Below are 12,757 nucleotides of genomic sequence, written 5' to 3' on the forward strand. Positions count from 1 at the left end.
AATGTTGCAAGTGCTGGGGGCCTGAGTGACGAGAGGTGAGTATACCATTTTTTTTTTTTTTTTTAATTGCAGCAACAGCATATGGGGCAAATATCTCTATGGAGCATCTTATGGGGCCATAATCAACATTTGTGCAGCATTATATGGGGCAAATATCTCTATGGAGCATCTTATGGGGCCATAGTCAACATTTGTGCATCATTATATGGGTCAAATATCTCTATGGAGCATCTTATGGGGCCATAATCAGCATTTGTGCAGCGTTATATGGGGCAAATATCTCTATGGAGCATCTTATGGGGCCCATCATAAACTTTATGGAGCATTATAAGGGGCGTATTTTGTACGGAGCATTATATGGGGCGTATTTTGTATGGAACATCTTATGGGGTCCACCATGAACTGTATGGAGCATTATATGGGCTCCTGATTCAATATGGATATTCAAAAACACTTAACCTACTGATATCTCAATTAATTTTACTTTTATTGGTACCTATTTTTATTTTTGAAATGTACCGGTAGCTGCTGCATTTTCCACCCTAGGCTTATACTCGAGTCATTATAAGTTGCCCCATTTTTTTGTGGCAAAGTTAGGGGTCTCGACTTATACTCGGATCGGCTTATACTCGAGTATATACGGTATGTTGAACCTGATATTGACTGAGAACACCCTCAAATTACTGTCATATATAGAAAAAAATAAAGAAAAGTAAATATGGGCCTCACAAAATACTCATATATCATAAATAAAGTGCTAGTGCATAATATACAAAGGCTGATGACCCATATGAAGGTGGAAATATATTACATTGCATATCTCTATTCAATACATAATATAAACCAGAGTCCTGAATCAAAACAAGTGTATTTCTATATATCAATTAATCAGTATATTGATCAAATGCATAAACTAATGAATCACAGAAAATAGAGAAATAAGTAATTAAGAGGGAGAGGTGTATCCCCAGACCCTCCATACAAGGTACTTACAAAGTGACTAGTGCTTTATCTCAGGTGTGTCATGTTTCCAGACCCCGACGACAGTTTCGCCACGAGCTTCATCAAAAGGGGGCTTGAACTGTAAGGTGGCCGGGTGTCCATTATATATATGCCTCATTTCCTGTTATAATTAATCCAAACACCTGGGGATTTTATTGGCGCATGTCCGTTTAATCTACAAATGCTTTTTATTGTAAAAAGAGAGTTCTGGTGTGCTGCGCTGAACCGCATGCTTTGAACGCATGTTGTTCCTTTTTGCGCAGGACTGGAAAAAGGATTTATGGCTGCTAGAAATCTCAGTTTGAATACTACTGAGGAGCTTTTATTTAACTGGGTGTTATCCCAGGAGTATGGGGTTGGCTATTCTCCTGCTTTTTTCTCAGAGTAGGCGGCGAAGATTTTAGGTACATCCACTACTCATCCTGCGCCCTGCCAGAGGATATTTTGCAAGGCTCTATGAACATCTAAGAAGTCATCCTGACAAACGCACACGCTATACGGATGGTTCGTGTGGCGCCCGAGTTTTTCTCACACCCATAGGCTTGAATTGACGAGTCTCAGACGATATATGCATACAATCGCAGCCTGCGATTTTACACGCACACCGAATACGCCTGAGAAAAAAAAACGCTGATCTGCATTGCCCCATAGAGTTTCAAGTAAAACAAATTATGAACTAACGGATTTAAAATTGTCAAGCCCAGGTGTTTTTTTTAAAGGTTTTTATATATTACAAATGCTGCATAGTGTTGCTGATCACTTAAAACACTTCTCTGTAGTGCATAGCTCCTGCATGAGAATGGTGTGCAAGGTCAATAATAAAGAACGCAAACACAACCAAAGTATAGATACCCAGAAAAACCATGAAACAGAAAGTAGATATAAAAAATGCCTTTATTATATACTAGCTGAAGAGCCCGGCGTTGCCTGGGCATAGTAAATATCTGTGGTTAGTTATAGCACCTCACTTCTCTTATTTTCCCATCACGCCTTTCATTTTCCCCATCACATCTTTCATTTTCCCCCTCACATCTCTCATTTTCTCCCTCACACCTCTCATTCCCCCCTAACACTTGTCAATTCGACCTCACATCTGTCATTTTCCGATCACTCCACTATTTTCCCTCACTCCTCTCATTTTGCACTCACACCTTTTCATTTTCACCTCACACCTCTCATTTTCACCTCAGTATATACATGTTTGTCATCTCCCTTATATATAGTATACACCTGTATGTCATCTCCTGTATATAGTATATACCTGTATGTCATCTCCCCTGTATATAGTATATACCTGCTGTGTGTCATCTCCCCTGTATATAGTATATACCTGTATGTCATCTCCTCCTATATATAGTATACACCTGTATGTAATCTCCTCCTGTATATAGTATATACCTGTGTGTCATCTCACCTATATATAGTATATATCTGTGTCATCTCCTCCTGTATATAGTATATACCTGTATGTCATCTCCTCCTATACATAGCATATACCTGTATGTCATCTCCTCCTGTATATACTATATACCTGTAGGTAATCTGCTCCTGTATATAGTATATACCTGTGTGTCATCTCCTCCTGTATATAGTATATACCTGTATGTCATCTCCTCCTGTATGTAGTATGTACCTGTATGTCATCTCCTCCTCTATATAGTATATACCTGTGTGTCATCTCTCCTGTATATAGTATATATCTGTGTGTCATCTCCTCCTGTATATAGTATATACCTGTGTGTCATCTCCCCTGTAAATAGTATATACCTGTGTGTCATCTCCTCCTGTATATAGTATATATCTGTATGTCATCTCCTCCTGTATTAGACCTCGTTCACACGTTATTTGGTCAGTATTTTTACCTCAGTATTTGTAAGCTAAATTGGCAGCGTGATAAATCCCCAGCCAACAGGAAGCCCTCCCCCCTGGCAGTATGTATTAGCTCACACATACACATAATAGACTGGTCATGTGACTGACAGCTGCCGGATTCCTATATGGTACATTTGTTGCTCTTGTAGTTTGTCTGCTTATTAATCAGATTTTTATTTTTGAAGGATAATACCAGACTTGTGTGTGTTTTAGGGCGAGTTTCGTGTGTCAAGTTGTGTGTGTTGAGTTGCGTGTGGCGACATGCATGTAGCGACTTGTGAGATGAGTTTTGTGTGGCGACATGCGTGTAGCAACTTTTTGTGTCGAGTTGCATGTGACAGGTTAGTGTAGCAAGTTGTGTGCAGCAAGTTTTGCGCATGGCAAGTTTTGCGCGTGGCGAGTTTTATGTGTGGTGCCTTTTGAGTATGTGCAAGTTTTGTGTGAGGCAACTTTTGCATGTGTTGCAACTTTTGTGCATGTGGCAATTTTTCTGCGTGCGCAAGTTTTGCGTGTGGCGAGTTTTCCATGAGGTGAGTTTTGCACGTGTGGCGAGTTTTGCATGTGGAGAGTTTTGCGCGTGGCGAGTTTTGAGCGGCGACTTTTGTGTTTCGACTTTTATGTGGCGAGGTTGGTGTATGTGTGGTGAAATGTGCGCTGAGGGTGGTATATGTGTTCGAGCACATGGTAGTGTGTGGCGCATTTTGTGTGTGTGTTCATATCCCCGTGGTGGTGTGGTGATTATCCAATGTCGGGGCCCCACCTTAGCAACTGTACAGTATATACTCTTTGGCGCCATCGCTCTCATTCTTTAAGTCCCTCTTGTTCACATCTGGCAGCTGTTAATTTGCCTCCAACACTTTTCCTTTCATTTTTTCCCCATTATGTAGATAGGGGCAAAACTGTTTGGTGAATTGGAAAGCGCGGGGTTAAAATTTCACCTCACAACATAGCCTATGACGCTCTCGGGGTCGACGTGTGACTGCAAAATTTTGTGCCTGTAGCTGCGACGCCTCCAACACTTTTCCTTTCACTTTTTCCCCATTATGTAGATAGGGGCAAAATTGTTTGGTGAATTGGAAAGCGCGGGGTTAAAATTTCACCTCACAACATAGCTTTGACGCTCTCGGCGTCCAGACGTGTGACTGTGCAAAATTTTGTGCCAGTAGCTGCGACGCCTCCAACTCTTTTCCTTTCACTTTTTCCCCATTATGTTATGTAGATAGGGGCAAAATTGTTTGGTGAATTGGAAAGCGCGGGGTTAAAATTTCACCTCACAACATAGCCTATGACGCTCTCAGGGTCCAGACGTGTGACTGTGCAAAATTTTGTGGCTGTAGCTGCGACGGTTCAGATGCCAATCCCGGACATACACACATACATACACACATTCAGCTTTGTATATTAGATTAGATAATTGGCAATATAGTTACAACAATTGTGCGCACAACAGGACTAAAAATACATAGATTCAAAATATAATTAATGGTAATGGCTGACCCAGTTTGTATATATATATGTATAGGAGTAGTGCTTCCCTATTTCTATATGTGCATATATATTACCGCACCACGTCCACATATGTGGCAGTATAAAGTGCAAGAGTGCAATGTGTAAACTGCAAATGTGTGCAAAACGGCAAAAGAAATTCCTTTTATAATAAAGTGTTATCAAAATACACAATATACATATTGCCACAACTAATACACATAAATGGCAATATGGTTTGCTATAGTGTAGTGTGCAAAAACGCAAGTAATGTGCAAAGAAAAAAAGGGAGCACAGAAGGGAATAATAAACAATGCGGTGTAAGGGTGCAAAAGAAAAGGGAGGTACACAATCACTACGTTATTATCTGGGTCTGCCACGTCCCGTAATAGCGCACCCCGACGCGCGTTTCGGATTTTAATCCTTCGTCAGGGGGTGGCTATTGTAGAGACTAGAAAGTCTTTTATATCATCCGTTCACCTAATGCTGCGGCCCCGTTGTAGCCGGCGCATGCGCAGTCGAAGGAATCAGGAAGTTCCGGCGCCCGTGCCACGTGACCGGACGTACGGGGGCTGAGTACCCGACGTTACCAAGGTCACGAGGACGCGGTGCGGCAGAGCTCCATATCCCAGACCGATCAAGCGCACAACCAGGGCCGGAGTCTAGGGAGGATGTAAGATGAAAGAGATTGCAATATCTCTGATATCACAGTTCGATATCACTCCATCTAAGGAGGATATCTATGTATCAAAACTAACACTGTATCAAAGGGGAAAGAGAAATATGGGTATATACTGTTTGCAAAATAGTTGCACCCAAAAAGAAATTTTTATGTGTATGATATATACAAAGTATAATCCTAATTGGTAAATCAAATTGTAAATTAGCTGAAATACATAAAAAAGAGAAGAAAAAAAAGAGAAAAAAGAGGAGAAAAACAAGGGAAGAAAAAAAAAATAATAATAATACTAAAATAAGCAATACTAAATAAAAAATAAAGAAAGCAAAATATTGAAAGAGACTTATATTATACATCATATATAATGAGAGAGCATATATGTCTATAAATATAGAGAGGACAATATACAAAAAAATATTTTTTCTCTTTTTTAAAAACTATATTACAGAGGGTGTATATACGTTTCCATAGAACAGTGATGGTATATAACTATAAAAAAGATGTAAGTAGTGACAATTCTCACAAACAAATATGATACCGTCTATAAATTACTATAGTAATACATAAATTATGCGACTTCTAATATAAATTTGTCAGTCCACAGGACATCATGTGTAGTCCAAAAGAGGGCCGAATCATCCAGCCACAAGGGTCCAAGGCGGAAGTACGATTAATACGAAGTCATCCCATCATGGAATCCAACAGCGACTTGCATAAGGTAAGTAAAATACTAGAATAAGAAATATTAAGATATATAAAATCAATAAAAATGTTTAAAAAGATAAAGCTTAAAATGTACAATAGCATAAAAATTACAAAAGACTGGTGGTTTACAAAAAGGGAACAAAGCTCAAATTCTCGTTCAATGCATTCGGTGATACTGTATTTAGAGTCCAAATCCATTTGGTCTCCATTTTTGCAAGAGGTATACCGATTTCACCGCCCCGTTCACCCAATACGATGGTATCAATACCTATGAATTTTAGACCAGATGGATCACAATTGTGATGAATTCTGAAGTGTTTTGGGATAGTCTTTAGTTCTGATATATCTTCAACCTCTTTTGCTGCCTGTATCCCACGTACATGTTCCCGGACGCGTACTTTGATTTGTCTAGTTGTCATGCCTATATAGATTAGAGAGCATGGGCATGTGGCATAATAAATCACAGCCTTTGATGCGCATGTTATGGCATGTTTGATTTTAAAGGTACTAGACCCACTTGAATTGGCAAAAGTTTCAGCTTTTACTATATTAGGGCAGGCTACACATTTACCGCAAGCTCTACAACCTAATGGTCATTTAGCATTATCCAAAAAGGTGGTAGTTGTTGGATTAAATTTGTAGTGACTCTTCACCAAATAGTCACCCAAATTTTTTGACCTCCGATATGTGATGTTAGGTCTCTCACCCACATATTGCGACAAGATTGGATCAGCTTTAAGAATTCCCCATGATCTAACTAATTGTGATCTCAGCATTTCTGTTTGGCCATTGTATTGTGTAATAAATCTCACCTTTTGATTGGGTTTTTGCGGTTTAGTACCATATAATGCTTGATGTCGGGTGATGTTTTTAGCTCTCTTATACCCTCTTTTAATTGATCGTCGGCTGTAACCACGTTCAATAAATCTCTTTCAAAGTTAGCGCCTGTTTCTCAAATTCTGTGTCATCAGAGCATATCCTCCGCAACCGCAAGAATTGTCCAATAGGGATTGAATTCACCATTGCAGGGGGATGGGAGGATGTTGCGTGTAGGAGAGAATTGACTGCTGTTGTTTTACAGAAAATGTTAGTGGAGAGGCAATTGTCATTGCTCCTATATACATGCACATCCAAAAATTCCATCTCATTTGCATCAAATTTGTACATAAGATGCAAATTACGAGAGATATGATTCAACTGTGTCATAAAATCCTGTAAAGAATCTACTGGACCCTGCCAAATAAAAAATATGTCATCAATGAACCGCACCCACAAGGGAATGCTGTCCACTGATGGCATGAGTCCAGACATAAAGAGGTCCCTCTCCCACAGCCCCAGGAAAAGATTTGCATACGCCGGCGCAAAAGAAGCACCCATTGCGGTGCCCTGGAGCTGTAGGTAGAGGGACCCCTTAAATAGAAAAAAATTATTTGACAATGAAAACTCAAGTAGTTGAATGATAAACTCTATCATAGGTTCTGGTAAGAAAGATGACCCAAAAAAATATTTAACCGCCTGGACACCGTCATTGTGGCAAATATTGGTGTAGAGACTCTCTACATCACAAGACACCAGAAAAGTATCAGCACCAATGTGCAAACCATCAATTTTTTTCAAAAAGTCATTGGTGTCCTTTATAAATGAGGGGAGTTCCATAACCGAGGGTTGTAGTCTAGAATCTATAAATTTGTTAATCTTCTCCAAATAATTGCCACAACCAGAAATTATGTCTCCCAGGTGGATTGATTTGATTTTTATGGACTTTTGGCAGCAAGTAGAGAGTTGGTATTACGGTTTCTGATACCTGAAGGGCTGTGAACAGCTCCTTAGTAATTACATCGGACTCAAGGGCCGTGTTAAGAATTTTTATGAGTTCACCCTGGAATTTTATCAAAGGGTTAAAGGTCATTTTTTGTAACATACTTTATCCTTCAAATGGCGGAAGGCTTCACCCTCATATAGTTGTTTTGGCCATATCACCACATTTCACCCTTGTCGGCCGGTTTGAATACTACATCTGATAGACTCTGTAAATTCTTAAGAGCTCTTTTTTCACTATTTTCAGATTTTCCCCAGAAGGGAACCGTGGTACTTTATCGAAGTCTTTGCTTACAGTCCTTACAAATACATCAATAGTAGGATAAGCCGACAAGGGTGGAAACTTACGTGACTTAGGCCGAAAATATGGTGGTATCTTAGGCTAGTTTCACACTAGCGTTTACCTGATCTGCGGCGGGCTGCGGACTTCCTCTGTGAAGCCCCGCCCCCCCCGCCGCCGCTAGCTCCGCCTATTTCTGCATGCGGCCGGCATGCAGCCTGTGTACCTATATTTAACATTAGGTACGCAGGTCCTGCCGCAGTATGCGGATGGTGCCGCATGCGGCGTTTTGACGCTGCAGATAAAAAAAAAAAATGCTACAAGCTGCGTCCTACGCTGGTAGCTGCAGCGTCAAAACGCCGCATGCGGCAGCCTCCGCATACAGCCACACGACCTGCGTACCTAATGTTAAATATAGGTACACAGGCCGCATGCCGGCCGCATGCAGAAGTTGTCGGAGCTAGCAGCGGAGGGCGGGGCTTCACGGAGGAAGTCCGCAGCCCTCCGCAGCTGCTCCATACGCCAGTGTGAAACCGGCCTTACCTCCTATAGGCTCATTGTGCTCCTGGGCCAATTCATCAAGGATGGTCAGTGCCTCCTATTCCGCCTCTGTGGGGAATAATTGTAATGTACCCTCATTATGAAAAATTTGCTTAAACATCAACCTTCTTGCAAAAAGGTGCAAGTCCTTAATCGCAGTGAATTTGTCAAACTGAGCTGTAGGACAAAACATAAGGCCTCTCTGAAGAGTATCAATTTCTATATCAGATAACACATGTTTACTCAGATTAATCACCTTAAGGTTATTCCTGGAGTTCCCCGAGGAGTATCCGAAACTGCGTTTAGCAGGTGCGTAACGCGGTTCACGTTTCCGTTTGGGGGTAGAGACAGTTGATGTTAATACAGAGGCGGAAGAGGAGGCACCAGAGATATCACTTGCGGCTGGATTGAATGAGATAGAAAAATTCCGAACCCGGCCTTCACTATTAGAGTTGGATTTACGCCATTTGTAGAACTTGCCATTTGAAAAATCCCTTTGATCTCTTAATAACTTGCTTGTCTGATTTGTTCTAATGTCTTTAATCCACTGGTCAATCAATTTTTCTAATTGGCTATCCATTGAGGTATATTGTTCAGTGGATATACATGATTTGGATTTGGTGAACAACTCATCCAAGGATTTATCAATTTCTATGAGATTTTTAGAATTATATTTGACCAAAAGTTCCATTAATTGCTTTGAGGCCGAATTGCATATATCCTCCCAATTTTTAATAAATTCGTCATCATTAACAGGGAAGGATGGGGTTATATGTTATACGTAAGCCCCTTGGTATCAGATGATGTTGAATATAATTTTCTAAGAAAGCCCTATTCCACCAGGAACGAGTTCTTTTGTATGTCAGATTTTTAATACCCTTAAACAGTTCATCGAATTGCAGACCACCAGTATTTACAATTGCCGTATCATTATTAGAAAATACCGCATTAATCTGCCCATGCCATGACAGTTCCCTGGTTTTAAAATCCATATTCAGTTGTGAGAAGGGAAGCCTCTGCGGAACACAGTAATATATGATTAAAGATGACACATATATAAAAAATATATTAAAAATCACAACCCAGTGATTGGTGTTCTGTGAAAAGAAAGTGGAAAACCATTTATGCACGAAGAATGCAAACACAACCAAAGTATAGATACCCAGAGAAACCATGAAACAGAAAGTAGATATACAAAATGCCTTTATTATATATAATTGGCAATATAGTTACAACAATTGTGCGCACAACAGGACTAAAAATACATAGATTTAAAATATATATATATATATCACTGGGTTGTGATTTTTAATATATTTTTTATTATTGTGGATTATATTTAGTATCTATTGGTGAAGTGTTTGGTCCATCTGTGTCATCTTTAAGGTCAATAATAAGTATGGGCCCATACACTCAATCTCAGAAGCTGTGTATGGACCCATGGACTTTTACGAATGGTCAGGAAAAGCTTGGAAATCTTTTTTTACCTTCATTAGAAGAAGAAAAAACCATGCTACACTGTTGGTAAAAAAACTGATGTCTGGACCAGAAATAGATGAAAATTGGATCTGACACCCTGATGAAAATATATTTTTTCACATATGCAAAATAACAGAATTAGGCTTTCGTCTGATTTACAAGTAGGAAACATGAAAAATAAAACTGACGGCCGGGGAAGCATGAACTCTAAGTACAGACCTGATTACTATATTAGTGTATATTACTAATAAACACACTGTATTGTCGCTAATGGAGCGGTACAGTATAAGTCATGTTATTTGTGGCATTTTTCTTTCACTTGGATGATACTGATGAAAAGTAGAAATAAAAAAGTGAATAATGAACATAATTGATATCAGTACAAGAGACTGGAAGTCATATAAAATACAATTAGGACCTAAAAAGAAGGTGAACAAATCACCGTATTATTTGTATTACAAAAGTGCCACTTGGTGGTCACAGTACATTACAGAGAGGAAATAGAGTGGAGCCAAGGGCATAACGATTGCAGAGTGTTTGACCATGATTGGGCCTGTGCAGAAAGGGGACCTTCCATTGCCAGCGCCTATTTCAGCTGAATGTGTGTCCGAGACCTACCGGCTCCCTACATTACAATACACAATGAAGGCCAATCAGAAGCCAGCAGCTGACGTCGGCCAGCTCATAACAGGCATATGGCAGTGACAGTAAGATAACTACAGTATATAGAAAAGACAGTAACAGCTGTACCGTGAAATATTGGGTGCAAACCCCTGCACATCGACCTGAGGGACACTATATAAAGTGTAGAAGAGGCAAGCAGCACTCAAAATAAATTGTACAAAAAAGTGGGGCTTGCTGTGTGACTCATGATGCAACATTTTTTAGAAGCCAACCAATCCTCACTGTGTTTGAAGCAGATGATGCTTCAAGAAAACACTGGCTGTGTTTTTTCCTGAAGCATCTTTTTTGCTGACTTTCTTGTCGCTTATGCGGCGGCATTGCTGTCAATGTCCTTTTTCTTTACTTTTATACATAAGACATTGGCTCCGCTCGAAGAATGGACTGGTCACTTCTTTGGCCTCTTCAATGCTGTTGAAGTCTGAAGCAGTTGAAAGAAGTGAAAAAAGACGAACATATACGGTATTCAGCAAGTCATTGTGATTTTGCAGTGCATATGTTCATTCTATTTGATGATCATCGAGCTCTTTTACAGATGGTTTCAGGCAGAATCTGCCTGTATATGACATTGTGTGCACATAGCTTTACAGTCCAACATACACCGGCACCGTACCAAGTTATATTTATTATTATTATTTCATGAATATTTTGCTAGCAGATGTAATGTATGGCGACATCCGTGCCTGTACCACGTGCCATCGCCTTCAGTCCTTGTGCTCACCATTGGCCTGCGCCTTAGTGAATCCACCCCAACAGGTAAGCCCTCAGAATAATCAGTCAATGGAGTCCAAAAGTGCAGTGGTGTCAACAATGTTGTGATTAGCTGCTGAATGGAATGATGGTCTCTTCCAGTATCACTGCCATAATCTTAACTTCTTCCTTGAACCTTTAAGATGTTCCTCTGAGGCTTCAAAGAAAACAGTGATTACGGTATAGGGGCAGCGAGGGTTGGATCGGAGCCAAACTGTGATGGTGGCAATGATTGTATGGTAGAACTAGGACTTCCTCTCCAATATTCATAATGAAGATGGCACACGATTCTGACTCCTCCTGAGATTTTATATTTCTTGTTGGGTAGTTACTAGTTCACAGTGCTTGCCTTTGATGCAGAACATTAAGCAGGTTATATTGTGCATGTGGTGATCGTGGACACATCTGTGGGGGAGGGTGGATTCACTCCCATTCCCTGCAGATGAATGATGCAGCTAAACAGACAGTTTGCTTGGAGTGGCTAAACAGCAGATAGGCTTGGGAGCTGGAACCTCTCTGAGTCTGGAGGGCTCTGCAGCTACAGGTCTTAGTGATGAGAGGCTTCTTTTCCTGTTCTGTTGTCCTCTCTGCCGCACAGCAGCTCTGGCCCATCTTCCTCTTTCAGTTACTGCAGTGGGGCCTGTATGATATACATCATTGGTAATTAGCCTTCTTTGATCCCTTGTTGAAGATCTTAATCGATGGTTGAGGATTATGGCCTGACCTATAAAGAAAAAGATTACTATAATTATGATGAATAAAAAAAACACTTTTGGGCCAAAGGGATAGAACCAGCTGTTGATTTGGGGTTTAAGGAGAGAAGGAAATATTGCTTCATCTCTGGACTACATAAACCTGCTCAGTATCCCTTCTCTGCAGACATTGCAAAGCTGGGTGCAAATATGTTAGCATTTGGGGCTTCACTTTTAGCTTTTGCTCAAGGCCCCATTTTCTCTAAAACTGTCCCTGATCGACCCCAATTGAAAATGAATGGAAGGTGGACTATGCACTGTGTGTCCTGAAACATCTTAGCGAAGGAAAACTCTCAGAATAGCTCCTGTAAGGCAGAATATTCTCTCACTTACCTTGATTTTCTGGTCAGCTCAGTCATGTCTCGTTGTCAGCATTTAGCTGATGAAGCTCTCGGGAAGTCAAGGCTTAGTTTCATTTCGCTGAAATCGTGAAATGTAAAAGAACTACATTCTCTGATGGCACAAATGTTGTTGTGCCCAAATAACAATAATAAGCTGTGGAAGTAAATACTAGACGTACAAAACAAACTAGCTTGTGCTTCCAAGACCAAAGTGGAGTGTCCGCAAATGCAGCAACTATGAAATTGGCGCTGATGTCACCATGTGCAGAGATTGTATAACCTCACAATTCTATGTCGTTCCCCTGTGAGAGCAACAACGCATGGTCATTATGGCCGACTGTCCAATCTGTTATATGTTCTCTATATACACACA

This window comes from Ranitomeya variabilis, chromosome 5 (assembly GCF_051348905.1).
Source record: "Ranitomeya variabilis isolate aRanVar5 chromosome 5, aRanVar5.hap1, whole genome shotgun sequence".
Taxonomy (NCBI): Eukaryota; Metazoa; Chordata; class Amphibia; order Anura; family Dendrobatidae; genus Ranitomeya; species Ranitomeya variabilis.